Here is a 14,148-nt window from a genome sequence, read left to right as displayed (position 1 = left end):
TTATTTTTTTAAAATAAAAATTATTTTAATATATAAAATTTACTAATTTGTATATACTAATATTTTATCGAATTGACTTAATTTAACCCGATTTTTTTTAGGTCACTTCGAATCAGGTCAAAGCAGACCCATTATCCTTTTGAGGCCGGATCTAGCTCTACTTAAACCTGACCTGACCCGTCCCATAAACACCTCTGGTGACGACCCTTTAGAATCTTTGCTTCATGTCCTTCGTAATTATAAAATTGCAAAGAACATAAAAAAATATTGATATCATGTTTGGACCAAGATTCTTTAACAGATCCTGTTCTAAATAGATTAGAGATCAAATTTATACAAATGTCCTCAACAAAAATTAGTTGCATCCTTATTATAAACAGTTCTATATAAATCGAATTAGGCTAACTCGATTTAGCAAGCATCCAAGTAAATTGAATTAGACCAATTTAATTTATTAGGGTAGTAGAGAGAAAAAGTTTGTTCCATAGTAAATCAAACCACGCAATTTCAATTTATAAAAGAAGAAAGTTGAATGGTAAATCGAATCACCCAAATTTAATTTACTTAGAAGGTTTCTCAACATAATTCGGCCATTATTCTATTTATTCTTGATTTTCCTATATAAGGATCCAGAGGACAAAGTGACAAAGTTTAAAACTGCGGTCATGGAGGACAACCTGAATCGTATCTATTGAGTAGATGGAGTTACCTATATTGCTAGCAACATCAATGAGGAGGTGAGTACATAAAATTTATTTTCTTAATGTTAGATTAGAAATGTTAGCGACCATTAATAAATTAGAATTATTATATTATTATATTATAAATGTTAGTTAGAGTAGCAGTTTAGAATCGTTAACTAGAATTGTTAAATAGAAATGTTGGTGATAATAGTGATTTAGAATTGTTGATCATAGCTAAATTTAGATAGGTAGTAATTATAGTTAAATGTAGAATTTTAGAGATTTTAGTTCTATATATGGTGGGACACCAAGATTGAATTTTGCATATATGATATGATTGGGCTTTAACTTTGTAGGATAAGATTGTGATCACCTTTTAGCATATATGATAAGATTGTTTCAAACCCACTACGGATGCGGAATGCTATAAGTTTGGACACTTAGCACGGCTTCTTCTTTATTCTGAAACTATTGACTAACTTAAAACTCAATTGGAGTTAATGTATCTTGTGAATGTCTACCCCCAAATTCGGATTCTACATCTGGAAATTCCTATTGTGCCATGGCCTCCAAATTTAATGTTTGAAAAGTACGATAGATATTGTTGATTCCAAAACTCAAGGGGCTGAAGTAGCCATCATAATTGCAATCTCACCAAAAGAACGATTGTCACTAATTTCTCTATTATGAATGTAGTTTAGATCAATTGTAAAGGATGGAGATGCTACCGAAACTGTTTCAGGTGCAACTGTAGCCGCAGATGTAGATGCAATAACAGGAGCTAGAGGCTCCTGACAGTGTTACAGATTAAGGATTCCAATTAGATCCTCCTGAACTGGTGACCACATCTCTAAACTTGGCCAACAATTCATGGGTTTTCATTTCGAAAAACTGACGACGACAGTGAAACAAAACTTACAAATCTTCATTATTCTCTATTAGTCGTACTTCACAAAACTCTCATAACAGAAATCAGAATCCTATAAAATAAATTTCACCATATTTGATACCATGGACTCTCAGTTTCTGTATTATAGTACTTTGCAGCTCAACAAAACTTGTCGATTGTCTAATAAAGCCACTTATTGAATCCTTATTAATAAATTTTATTTTCTCTCACATTTTTTTCTTAATCGTTCCTCTACAGTGCACAAAAACTATAAAACTATCATCACTATCCATTATGAATACAACTCTAAGAGGAGCAAATGTTTTGGTTGTATTTATAGGATATAACAAATTGCAATAAATCAAGTTGACCTGATTTAAATCGAATTAAGCTGAATAGATTTACTAAAGAATTAAAAAATAATGTAATTTCTCTCTTGTTATAGCAAATCAAATTGGTCTAATTCGATTTACTTGGATGCTTGCTAAATCGAATTTATATGTAAATACTTGAAGCGAGTTAGCCATATTCCTTACTCCTACTTTTATGTAGGAGTATGATTAACCATCAATGAAATAATTACAAAATATACCCCATCTTTTTTTTTTTGGAAAAATTAATAATTAGATATTAATCCCTCTAATTTTTTGCTTTTTACACTTTTTTTCATTTTTCTTTTAATTTCAGATTCAGAGAAGAGAAGCATTTGGTCTGCTAGGGTTTTTCCTCCTCTTTCAATCACTGCCATTCTCTCATCCTCTTCCTCTGTTGTATCTCTCGTTCGCTTATCATCGCCGCTGCAACACGCCTCAGACGATGCCGCAACCTGCTTCCGCCGCTACGCAACGTGCTGCCGACCCCGCCGCGCAACATGCTGCCGCCGTCGTCTCAACACGCTTCTGGGTGAAATAGATACATGACTGATTCTCTTGGTATGGGTGAGACCATTGATTTATGCCTCTTTCACCACTTTTTAAGTATTCCCTTTTCTTAATGGCTTCCTCATCTGAGTAGAATTGATAATCTTAATGCTTAGGAAGCACTAGGAGTCACAATATGAATCTATTAGCATAAAGTTGTGACGTATATACTTTAAATTTTTGAATGTTAACTTTCTGGTTTAATACATTGATTTGATTTACTGATTTCTTACGCTTGATAAATGAACCTGATGGAGAAGAATAAGATGCTGAATTTCTCAAGTATGCAGCTTTTTTTTTAAGTTTTCCATTCATATTCATATTATATGAGTAAACACATCCTATAATCTCCGCGTGTACAAATGCAGAGTCCGCAATATATCTGGGATTTTATTGACTTCGTAAGACATGTGTATGCTAAGGCTGTTGTTTTGCATTGTTTGATCAGGAATCTACCAAGTGAGTTGGATTCTGCAGTGCCCCAGACTATCACTGTCACCCCAGAAGGGAATGTGGCTATTCAAAGGGTAAGCCATTGAGAATGCTCTCCGTTGAAATTTGTTTATGATGTGCTACTTGCTAGTGTTAGTATCTTATTCTTGTCCCTATGTGAGAGTATAATTAACCACCACTAAAATATTTTCACTTATAATACAATATTTTATTTTATTGATTTTTCTATGGCAAGTTTTGTATGAATTTGAATGAAGTTTAATTTCAATTTATGTGTTTGATATATGTTAGAAGAAACTTTGTTTCAATTATTTATCAATGATTCTATTTTTCTGGTTCATATGTGTTGTTTCTTCTTATAATAATGAAACTATAGTTATCCATGTCTGATCCGATATCTTAAGTATCTATTTTTTGTTTATTTTTTCCTTATGGTTTAAATATAAAGCCATAAGAACTAATAATGATACTTATATGCACTATCTGAAAATGTGCCTTTTGCGGACAAAATAACAATTACTCCTCATGCAAGTTAAGAGCTGTACATAGAATTTGAAACAGAACATGAACAATGAGACTAGAGCCATTATTGATGGTAAAATATAATATCTAGAACTTAATAATTTTTTGTTTATGCTTTTTTATTATCAACCATAAAATGGATTGTGCTACATTATAACTTAACAATTTTTCATACTCAGTGGGGTTTGTGATGTCTCAGTTGATATATATTACATCTTCATTCTGCATCTTAATACATGGTTGAAGTGAAGTAATTAATTGCTTGGCCATATGAAACCTTTACCCTTTTATTCATTTGTTTGTAATTTTGGTCAATTGTTTCTAGAATGAAGTAATTGACTGTTGTTGCATCCGTCTTAGTGATGATGTTGCTATATGATGGACATAATATTTATCTGGTTGATTTGTCTGCCTTTACTTTGTTTAGATGAGAATTGCTGATGCCTTCTTAGACCTAGTGAGTAGTGAGACCACGCTGAGAGAAAATAATTTGAAGGAAATTGAAGGTGGAACTGTGTTGGAAAGCCAGGTTAGCAATCATTAACTTTTGGCCTTGACTATCATGATCTATTAGTCTTAAGAACAATATGAAGTTCCAGCCTCCGATGACTGCTTCTGCATTTGCCTTGATAAATTATCTCTCAATCTGACAATTGAATTTCCTCGATGCTGTTCTTGTTGCAAGTAGAAAATCAATGATCCAACAGACAGGAGTACTAGAAACGACACATGAGATACTAGAAAGATTAAAGGCACATCTGAGGGCCACTGGGCAGTTTATGGTGCATATAATTCATCGTGTATCTCATCACTCAAAATCTAATGTCTGATGCCATTTTCAATGTATTTGCTAATTTTGTACTTGGCAGGTCACTGCAAACATGAAGGGAAGCAGTGCAGAGGAAGTAGCTGGGAGAGTATTGAGTCAACCATCATTATATGGGTTGCAGGTGTGATTCGAAATGAATCCCTTACCTTCATTTTTCATTTTCTTTGCTGGTGGGAGCTTTCCTTACAGCATTTGCTTTTTGCATTAGCAAAGTTTGTCATATACTATCTACTGTGATCATGAGCAGTATCATTATTTTTTCACTACAATTTGTTCTCAATTTTAAGAGAAACATGTGATTATCTTCTGTAGGGACCCACTATAAGTCCTATTTTTTGGAAATGGGATGGGAAGGTAACAGCAGAATACTATGCCAAAGTGATATGTGTACCCAAGAAGGCACTATACAAGTCTATACAGTAACTGAGAGCGGTGAGTTTTTACATTATTTTCAAAGCATCTGTTTTGGATTTCATATGAAGCCTTGTTATTCTGAATGACACGAGTCTAAATAACCCAATTATATTTGGAACCTATTTGGGAAGTAGCAGAAGCTATTTTTTATTTTTTAATTATGAAAAGTCACAATACGTATATTTGACACCATTTTAAATAAAAACTTTTAATTTTTCAAGAAGTTAATGCACAGCTTTTTGTATAGCTTACTATTATTTTTATAGTTAGTTATAGCAAGTACTTGACCCCAATAAATGAGGAGGGAGTTCTAATAGAATTTAAAAAAATAGTAACAAAATATACATTCACACACATTTCACATTTATTTTTTATTTTCACCTACAATATCATACACAATAAAACAGCAAACACTAACTACATAATAATTTCCTTGGCATTGCCATCAAGATTATTGTTAATTAGAATTTTGTTGCTATTCACCATATACAAGAACACCCTTATGGGTGAGCTGAAGTAGAAGAACCAGTTTCTAATGATATTACGTAGGAAGAACCGAATGCTGAAAGCACTAGAAAAATAGAACTAATAAAAGAACAAATAAAGAATTAATTGCATAATCGATTGTAATCTTAGTGATTAAGTTATGTAAAATCAACATTCAATATTGAAAAGTATTTATTATCATTATTGTTTTAATATATATTTTCTTGTGTAAAAAAATTATATTTTTTGAGTTATTTATCCAAATAGTATAACTTTAAAGTAAGTACTTTTATAACTAAAAATCCAAATACAAAATAACTTATTTATAAGCTGCTATTAATAAAAGTTCTTCTACTTTAAGCTCTTCTTTCAAAAGAACTTATTTAAATTATTTATCCAAACTGGACCTTGGTTTAGGATAAAATATTAGTCTACATGATATATTACTGCAGGGGCTAGCATTACTATATGGACTTGGTATAAAGTAGTAACTATGTGAATTTCCTTTCATCTATGATTCTTATACAGTTATACTCATTTTCATGTTGATTACATTCGTTTAAGGCAGATTGGTGGCAGTGGCGTTCTTATATCACCTTCTGAACTTGGACTGTAGCCATTTATGATCAATGGATGAAACCTTTTTCATATACTATGGACGCAGAAGTACAACGACTTTGATGAAAGCTGCAAAGTATACCCCGTTCAGAATTAGAAACTAAAAATACATTTCTTTATGCTCTGCTTCCACTGTGCTCCTATATTTCCAAGCATTCTCTTGGATAACGAGACATAAATCATTGTACTCCTCTAAAACCATATCCACGGCAAGTCTCATTCGTGTAGAGTCGTTAATCTTATTAGAGCACCAATAATATAATTCTAATTAAAAGTATGTTGAAAAAATTATGTTAAAAATACTTTGTTATAAATATTACCTGAATATTTAAATCATCTTATAAAGTACATTCTCTCATCCAACTGGTCACCCAAAATCTGCTATCATTCCTAAGATATAAAGCATTCAACAAATAGTTATTATATACATATAAGATATAAACTATTGAATTTGTTATGATATTTAATAATAAAAAAATTGAGAAGACTTACGATCTAATTTTTTGGGTGGATAGGCCAAAAAGTGGAGCAATCTATAACTTTAGACTTATAATCATAAAAAATATAATCATCTAACATCGCTTCTAAATAAGTTGCATGTACAAGAGTGAATTGTACATGATTTAAATGGAATAAGAGTACTAGTAACAACAAACGGTTATTTAAACTGTTAAATTGTTAAGCAATTCAAGATGATTGAGTACTGACTTAGAACAAATAATTACCACTTTAATTACGTTCCTTTTGCGTTGTTGATGTTTTCCGACACAAGGCAGTGAATCCAATAAGATTAGCCGACGACTCGTAAAGTCAACAATGACCAAATACCAATGTGATTCCTCATAGATAGGGATAAAAATCTGCAATTAACCTTAAATCATTATAAACATTAGGAAAATAAAATAGCATATTAATGGGAAACAAATTGGTCACTTGTACCCTAATGACGTGGCTAACTTTCAGTGACATATAAGCTCCAAAGAAATAAAAAATAACATCGGCCGGTTTGTATTTGTCGCTTAAAGCATATCGCTGCAAACATAAAAATACTTATTAAACGAAAATATGTTTTAAATTTAACAACTATTTTTTATTTGATTATTTAATTATAAACTTTACTCGTGTGAGTACATGGCATGGTTTAGTTAAGAAAAAAAAACTTCTTTATAAATTAGATATCCATACAAACTATTAGACAAAAATATTAACTAATAACTTAGAAACATTATAGGGATAAATTTACTGCAAAATGCTTAGACATGAACCAGCAGATTGGATCTTCATTCCTACATCGAAATTAGGGGTGGCAAACGGGTCTAAATCCTCCGGGTCGGCCCGCGTAACCCGCCAAAAAAAGCAGGTTGGGTTGAAAAATTGGGACTGCCAAATAGCAAAATCCCGCCTAACCTGCACCGCTTAAACCACGGGCTTTGGCAGGGTGGGCTTGCCCCGTTTGCCACCCCTAGTCGAAATACACGTGTAATCATAAGTGCAGCCAGGTTTATAACCTACAATATGTTACATTTATATGTAAAATATGTTTATAGGTAAAATACAAATGACAAAAATATAATTACAAGAAAAAGTATAATGTGCATTGACTTCTAAACTTACTCGTGATTCGACACATTTCTCTGGCACGAGACATCTAAATGTACTTCTATAACCTTTTTAATCTGAGATTACCAACTCTTTAGAACTGTCGAAATCATAAAATGGTTCCAGGAGAAATATAGAATTTATAAAGTATTATATATCACACATAAAAATAAATTACACATGCGGATCTAACATATCCGAAAAAATATAGGCTGCAACATTAGCCTGAAACTCGGTTAACATCATCGAAGGTGTAGGCTCAAATGCAATAAGTGTCCACCACTGCAGTTAAAAAAAAATAGTTTCAAGTATTAAACTAAAAAATAAAGGAAATAGACAAAAAAGTAAAAGAAAGAAGAAAAATTATAAGGTTACCTTTGGCAGTACAGCTCCTACTCTAACATGTGGTTGTCCATTAGATGGAGTTGTTGCTTCACGAGTAATACATGAATGGAATAAGTTTTTGGGTTGAATTGGTAAGATACTAGTAAGATCACTACTAGTTTTTGTACTTTCTGAAGATTGCACAACTATAGCAGGATCCAATATCGAACTACTATTTGTGGAAGTTATCTGTTGTGCCATGATAACATCAATCTTTTGATGTAAAACATGAATTACCAATTTTAAGTTATGGATCCTTTTTGTTAGATCATTAAATATATTCTTGACCTGCATGTTTTTCATTGGAATAATCTTTTACTACTCACTCAGATAGTATTTTATCTTGTATTATACCATATAACTCTTTAAGATAAATATATAGCAAATTCGGTTATAAAAAATAAGATAAGATAAATATGTTTGTGGAAGTTGTGCCATGATAACATCAATCTTTTGATGTAAAACATGAATTACCAATTTTAAGTTATGGATCCTTTTTGTTAGATCATAGATCATTAACTTGACCTGCATGTTTTTCATTGGAATAATCTTTTACTACTCACTCAGATAGTATTTTATCTTGTATTATACCATATAACTCTTTAAGATAAATATATAGCAAATTCGGTTATAAAAAATAAGATAAGATAAATATACATGGTTTAGTCTAGAAAAAAGAACTTCTTTTAAATTAGTATATCTACTCAAACTATTAGACAAAAATATTAACTAATAATTTAGAAATATTATAGGGATAATTTTACTGCGAAATGTGTAGGCATGAACCAGCAAATTGGATCTTCATTCCTACGTCGAAATACACGTATCATCATAAGTGCCACCAGGTTTATAACCTACAATATGTTAAAATTATATGTAAAACATGTTTATAGGTAAATAGAGGCTTAAAAATATAATTACAAGAAAAAGAATAATATGCATTTACTCGTGATTTGACACATCTCTCCGGCGCAAGACATCTAAATGTACTTCTATAACCTTTTTCATCTGAGATTACCAACTCTTCAGAACTGCCAAAGTCATAAGATGGTTAACTGAGAGAATCATAGAATTATGGAACCATCATATATTACACATAATCATAAAATACACGTACGGATCTAACGTATCCGAAAAAATATAGGCTGCAACAGCAGCTTGAGAATCGGTTAACATCATCGAAGGTGTAGGCTCAAATGCAACAAGTGTCCACCACTGCAATTAAAAAAAAAACTTGTTTCAAGATTACACTAAAAAATAAAGAAATAAAAAAAATACGTAAAAGAAAGAAGAAACAAAGATAAAGTTACCTTTGGCAGTACAGTTCCTACTCTAGCATGTGGTTGTCCATTAGGTGGAGTTGTTGCTTCATGAGTAATATCCGAGTGGAATAACTTTTTGGGTTGAATTGGCATGATACTAGTAAGATCACTAGTTTTTGCACTTTCCGAAGATTGCACAACTACAGTAGGATCCAATATGGAACTACTATTTACGGAAGTTCTCTGTTGTGCCATGTTCACATCAATTTTTTAGTGTAGAACATGAATGAGCGACTCTAAGTTTTCTATCCTTTTTGTTATATCGTTAAACATACTCTTGACCTCCATATTTTTCATTGGAATAATCTTTTACTACTCACTCAGATAGTATTTTGTCTTGTATTATACCATATAACTCCTTAGGATGAATATATAGCAAATTCAATTACAAAAGATAAGATAAGAAAAATAATAAAAATTTTAAGAATATTTTATTTTTATCTTTTTTTTTTAAATCTAATTAAAATAAGATAAAAAGAAGTTAAAAATAATAAAATTGTATAAAATAATCTAATTTTATCTTTTTTTTAAAAGGTTAAATTACACAGTTGGTCCCTACACTTTCAGTGAAATTGCAAATTGGTCCCTATACTTTAAAAGTTTGTAATTAGGTCCCTAAAGATAATTAAAATTTGTAATTTAGTCCCCGTCGTTCAAAATGAGTTTGATTTAACAGAATATTCTCAGTATATTCTCTATTTTAACAGAATATTTTCAGTATATTCTGAGAATATTCTGTTAAATCAACACCGTTGGAGTAGTTCTGCTTCTGATGGTGGATAATCATCCATTTATCTTAGGGTTATTAAGATCTCTCCTATAGAAGTGAGTGAGAGATTTACGAAAGCGGTTATTTACTTAGATAGGTGCTAATTGTCTACTGGCGTGGATCCCAACCTCTAAATGGAGGTCAGATAGGCAGTGGAGGCCAATTTTTAGAATTGGGCCTTTTAACTTAATTTGGGCCTGGCTTATTATTTGGGCCAAAGTATGAACAAATTCTATTTGATTTTTTTGCACTAAAATACACTATGAGTAGGTTACTAATACTAAATGAAATAAAAATTTCATGTCCACGACTAGATTTCCCTCTTATCTTACCGTGTAAGCCTCCAACCTATTTCCGGTGGAGAGGAGTGGATTTCCACGAAAGAAAGCCCTGAGCCAGGCTCTGGGCAGGTCGAAACTGCATGAGTTCACCGGGGTGGAGCACAGTCCGCAAATAAGGAAAGTTAGAAAGAAGTATCATTTTGCCTTCGCGTGACATGCTCAAATGCCGAGATGGAGCTGGGAGCCAACTTATACTGAGATAGATGGAGATAGGTCTCACATGCGTAGGGTTCGAGTCCCTGCCTGAATATATATATTCAGTTAATAGAATGAGTAGAAAAGAGTATATTGAGGAGTATAAAATAGAATCTAATTCTATATATAATAATATATTATTAAAATAATAAAAAAGGCAGTTCAGTTAGCCTAGAGGGAAGGGGATACCTTAATTCCACTCTGCTAAAGGCGGCGCGGGGCGAAAGATGGTTTTGATAGCCTCAGGACCATTTATAAACTCAACAAAATCAAAGTATCAATAATATTATTAATCTATTAATAATACATATTGTCATAAGGCTACAGATCGATGGAGATTTATCAATATAAGTGGATTGATTAAAATTTTATGTATATTAAAACTCAATTAAATTTATATATATTTTACTCGAAATCAAGTATTTTGATCTAGATAATTTTTCCAATAAAGTGGAAACTAATGAACACATTATTTGATATGTAGTAAAATTTTTCTGTGTAATAACAAATTTAATTTTTTATTTTTTTAAACTAAATTAATAATTCTATTTGATATCTTTGCATTAAATTAATAACCCTAATATCATAGGGTTATTATTAATGTATTAATCGTATTTTAATGTTTACTATTTATACATTTAAAAATTAGATTTGAGAGTTATTTATTTAATTTCATAATAAATGATATTTTTAAATTTGAATAATTTATTAATTAGTTTGTATTTATTATACTATATATTTAATAATTTATTGAAAAAAGAATATTAATATAATAAAAATAATTTGAAAAAGATATTGTTTAAAAAATAAAGACAAATAAATTTCTAACCAAATTAAATTGAAAGACAAATAGGTTCCTATCCATTTTTGAACCTAACACGTCAATATTTTTCGTTCAGAATTGACGGAGAAACAGTCACAAGGACCGCGTTGTGTCACGAAATAAAGGATAGGGACCAAAATTGATCTTTTTTTTCTTGAGAGATCGCATTATCATTCTGAGTCGAGTTGGTAGTTCGCTCCATGAACTAGTGAAAAAATGACTATTTTGACTGTATATATATCAAATTAACTGAATTTGGATCCTCTAAATTTTAAATTTTTACTTTAAAGAATAAAGTGTAATTTCTCACTCTTGAATGATTTTTGTCTCATATTTTCTCTTAGTCCGACCTATAAAATAAATAATAAGAAATCACATTTTATTATCTAAAATAAAATTCAAAATTTAGATAATCCAAATCCAAACTAACTATATGATTTTCAGTTTTTGACCGCACTAACATAAGAAAAGGCGTAGCAAGTAGCAACTGCGTCCTTTCAGAAAATACAAAAGTATTTACTATTTTTTATTCGTTTGGACTTAGGAACATTTTTTGTAGCCCAACTTAGTTATAAATAGTTAAATACTAAAGGCTCAATTATTGGAATTTTATACTGTCAAAGATCCATCACGTGGATCCAATCATAACCCAATTTCTCTCCTTTTTTAATGACAACCCAATTTCTCTCCTAATTGGACATTCTGCAATCATATTCAGGCCGGCCCATTTATCTAATTTTAAAAGCATTGTTGGACTCTTCCCAATAATTCTTTATTTTAAGCTTTCCTAACTTTAAAAAAAAAAAAAACTTTTCTAAAACAAAAACCATGGTATTTTACTATTAAAAACTTTTAAGTGTACTAATATACTATTAATAGAAGTATAAAATAAATTATATAACAAAATAAGTTGTTTGGCACAAAAATAAAATACTTTAAAGGGTTAACCACCAAAAACGCCCCCAAATTATTCAAACGCTGACAAAAATGCACTCGAATTTTATTATCGACAAAAATGTCTTCAAATAATTTAAAAACATAACAACAATACCCAACAGTAAATATATATTTTCAAAAAATACCTTAGAGATTGAATTTTGATGTAATTTTTTGCAAGCATGATTATAAAAATAAGATATTATTATACATAAAAATTGGTGATTTTTCGTTAAGTATATATTTTTTTTATAATTTCTTTTGTTAACAACTAATAATACTTTTAAAAAATCACAAAATAATATATACATAACAAAAAATCACCAAATTTTAAGAATAATAATATCTTATTTTTATAATCATGCTTGTAAAAAATTACATCAAAATTCAATCTCTAATGTATTTTTTGAGAAATACATATTTAATGTTAGTTTTTTTTGCAAGATTATCTTACATTAAATATGTATTTCTCAAAAAATATATTAGAGATTGAATTTTGATGTAATTTTTTGCAAGCATGATTAAAAAAATAAGATATTATTATCCTTAAAATTTGGTGATTTTTCGTTGAGTATATATTTTTTTGTAATTTTTTTGTTAACAACTAATAATACTTTTAAAAAATCACAAAAAAATATATACTTAGAAAAAAATCACCAAATTTTAAGAATAATAATATTTAATTTTTTTAATTATACTTGTAAAAAATCACATCAAAATTCAATCTCTAAGGAATTTTTTGAAAATATATATTTACTATTGGGTATTGTTGTTGTATTTTTAAATTATTTAAAGGCATTTTTGTCGATAATAAAATTCGAGTGTATTTTTGTCAGCGTTTGAATAATTCGAGGACAATTTTGGTGGTTAACCCTACTTTAAATATTAAAATTGAAATTAGGATTTAATCAAAGTTTTAAAAGTTACATCAATATTAAAACGGGATAAAGTATTAAATTGGTCCTTACGTTTGGGCGTAATTTTATTTTGGTCCTTAAGGTTTAAAGTGTCCTATTTGAATTTAAAAAAGTTTCAGTTAGCTTCAATTTAGTCCCACTGGAAGTCAAAGATAAATAATTAACAAAATGTCTTACATGACAGTAGTATAAGAATAAGACCGATAATCTAGAGAATAAGTACAAGTTTCAAAGGCACAAATCAACCGTAAATGCATCAATATATTTATTTATTATTTTTTTATTATTAAAATGAAATATTTTCTGTAAAAATAAAATGTTAAATACATCTATTGATGCATCTATGGTTGATTTTGTGTTTCTGGAGCTTGTACTTATTATCCAAATTATCGATCTTATTCTTATATTGCTGTCATATAGGATATTTTGTTAATTATTTATTTTTAAACTTATAACAGAACTAAATTAAAGCTAAATAAAACTTTTTTAGATTTAAATAAGACACTTTAAATCTTAAGAACTAAAACAGGATTACAGCTAAAAGTAAGGACTAATTTAATACCCTATTAAAATGAGTGTTTGGAGTTTGGACTTTAGAGTGTGGGATTGTGACTAGTGGCAAAGTAGTAAATAAGATGAAAAAATAAGGGCTAAGATAAGGAGATGATATTTATGGAAAGTAAGAGGGCGGCGTTGTTGGATGGTAAGGTAGACTTGTCTTGAAAATAGAAAAATGGAGAATGCAAATATGCGCTTTTGATTTTTGGTGTGGGAGGGAGAAACGTGTATGATATAAAATATAGTGTGAGGAGAGAGGTATTTTATTTGGTTATAAGATGACATAAATTAGAGATAATGATTTATTTGTATTATTTTATTTTTTAAATAAATAATCACAAATTGGACGGTTTGATTTGTAATTTCAAAAATAAAAAAATTTTTAATGTTAAAATTGGACCGTCTAATTTTTATTTTAATAAATAAAAAAGATAAAAAATACAAATCAAATCTTTTGATTTGAAATTTAATTTTTTATTCAAGCAAATCA

At 29.8% G+C, this 14,148-nt stretch overlaps 1 pseudogene; it reads left to right on the top strand.

Moving 5' to 3' along the window:
• LOC110270445 lies at positions 2,239-6,097 on the top strand (annotated as a pseudogene).

Source organism: Arachis ipaensis, chromosome B03 (assembly GCF_000816755.2).
Source record: "Arachis ipaensis cultivar K30076 chromosome B03, Araip1.1, whole genome shotgun sequence".
NCBI lineage: Eukaryota > Viridiplantae > Streptophyta > Magnoliopsida > Fabales > Fabaceae > Arachis > Arachis ipaensis.
The sequence above is the reverse complement of the archived record's forward strand: the minus strand, read 5'-3'. Positions and strand labels throughout refer to the sequence as shown.